We start from the raw sequence: 2,500 nt of genomic DNA, 5'->3' as shown, positions 1-2,500 counted from the left end.
GGCTTACCCAAAATACATAAGTCAGAAGATATTCAACAGGGAGTAAAGGAACAAGGAAGTGAATACATAAAAGTGCTACATCCAAAAGATTTAAAACTTAGACCAATTATAGCTGGCCCAGTATGCCCTACTCACCGTCTAAGCAATTTCATCGACATTCTTTTGAAGCCACTTTGTACATACATACCCAGTTTCATTCGGGATGACATCGACTTTTTATCCCATCTTCCCAAAACCACTGAAACAAATTCAATCCTACTGAGCTTCGATGTAGTAAGCCTATACACAAATATCCCACATGATTTAGGAATAAAGGCGGTTGAATACTGGGTAAACAAACACAGAGAAGCAATTCCCAACAGGTACACGGTGACATTTATACTAGAATCAGTGAGACTTATCCTGGAAAATAATACGTTCTTCTTCAATGGTAAGAACTATATCCAAATTAAAGGCACGGCTATGGGGACGAGGTTTGCCCCCGTTTATGCGAATTCGGTGATGGGTTACTTGGAACAAAAACTCTACCAGGAAATAGAGGAGAGATATAACACCGAATTTAGGAAGCTTATAGAAAAAGCATGGAAGAGATACCTGGACGATTGCTTCATAATCTGGACCAAACCTCAAAGCATTGTGGAAGAATTTAACACCCTCCTGAACAACCTACACCCATCCATCCAATTCACAAAGGAGATGAACAGTAGCAAATTACCATTTCTAGATATAATGGTAATTAAAAAGAACACCGCCATTACCACAGATATATATTACAAACACACAGACACACACCAATACTTGAACTTTAAATCGTGCCATCCACCCCATACAAAACGCAACATACCATACTGCCTAGCCAGGAGAATATGTACTATTGTAGAGGATATAGAGACCAGAAATCAACGCCTGATGGAACTGAAAGAATTTCTGGTGAAGCAAAAATACCCATCACGACTCATAGAAAATGGTATTCAGCGGGCTTCGAAAATACCCATACAACAACTGAGGATACCGCAAAGAAAAGACAAACAGGAAAAGATCATTCCATTTATAGTGACACAAAATCCATGCCACCAGAACGTCTTTAATATCGCCAAAGCGAACTTACCGATCCTTGCACAAAGTAAGGAATTGAGAAATATCATTACAGATCAAAATATAACTCTCAGTAAGAGACAACCTAAAAACTTGAAAAAACTATTAACAAAGGCAAGGTTTGACCTCAGCAACAAAAATCAAACATTCACTGTATCCAAATGCAATGATAGCCGATGCGGCACATGCCGATCAATCCATACCGGCCCATATATGAACACAAAAACAGGGAAAATATTCACCAATGCGAACATGAACTGCAAAAGTAGAAATCTAATCTACTGCATCAAATGCCCTAATTGTGAAGAATTGTACGTTGGCCAGACAGGTAATGCACTATCGGAACGCTCACGGGTACATCGACAACAGATTAAAAACCCAGAAGTCCGCCAAATACCACTGAGTAACCATCTAGCAACATGTGGTCATCAAACTTTTATTATATTTCCATTCCATAAACTTTACAACCGGAATGAAATTGAAAGAAAATGCAAAGAAAAGGACTTTATTAAGAAATTCAAACCCACTCTTAACAAACAATGATTAAATCCATCTTACTTGGGGTTTAAAAATCTTATCCCTGTAACCAAAACACAAAAAATCTCTCAGATATCATCATTTCTATAAATAGATTTGGCATCATTTCTAAGAACAGCCAAACACCTACTGTGGTTTAAAAATCTTATCCCTACAACCCACACAAAACAATAAATTAAAATATCATCATGTCTAAAAATAGATTTAACATCAATTCTAAAAATAGCCAAACACCTACTGCTGCCGTCCAAAGGAATTGGTATAAAAGACAGAAAACCAGCCAACTTATTACAGTCTGTTAAAGTCTGTCATACCGGCCATGACGAAGGGAAATAGCCCTGAAACTCGAGTCGCCTTTATATATATATATTTATATTTATATATTTATATATTTGATCCTTTATATTGAACACTCAATATTTCATCTACATTCAATACTTTCTTTCATGGTGCCATCCATTTTTATTTTATTTTATTTTATTTTATATTGTATATTGTATATCATATTATATATTGTATATTCCATATTCTATACCCCACATTAGTTCTGCAGGAATATAAATAAAACATAAAAAACAGACAGTGTTGGAACTCTTTTAAGCAAAATAATATATTCCTCTATACACAATCATACAAAAAAATCCACCTTTTTTGTATTTATTTTTACTCGCATATATATATATATATATATATATATATATATATATATATATATATATATATATATATACTATATATAAAACAGAGGTGTGTGTGTAATCGCTTTTCACATGAAAACGGCTTCACTATTTACTTCCATACTTGTGATGCATAAATAATTTGACCTCGGATAAATCTTAGGCTCTTCATTTCATTTTTTTTATCTCTA

Source organism: Octopus bimaculoides, chromosome 3 (assembly GCF_046866305.1).
Source record: "Octopus bimaculoides isolate indiv1 chromosome 3, ASM4686630v1, whole genome shotgun sequence".
NCBI lineage: Eukaryota > Metazoa > Mollusca > Cephalopoda > Octopoda > Octopodidae > Octopus > Octopus bimaculoides.
This window is presented reverse-complemented; position numbering follows the sequence as displayed.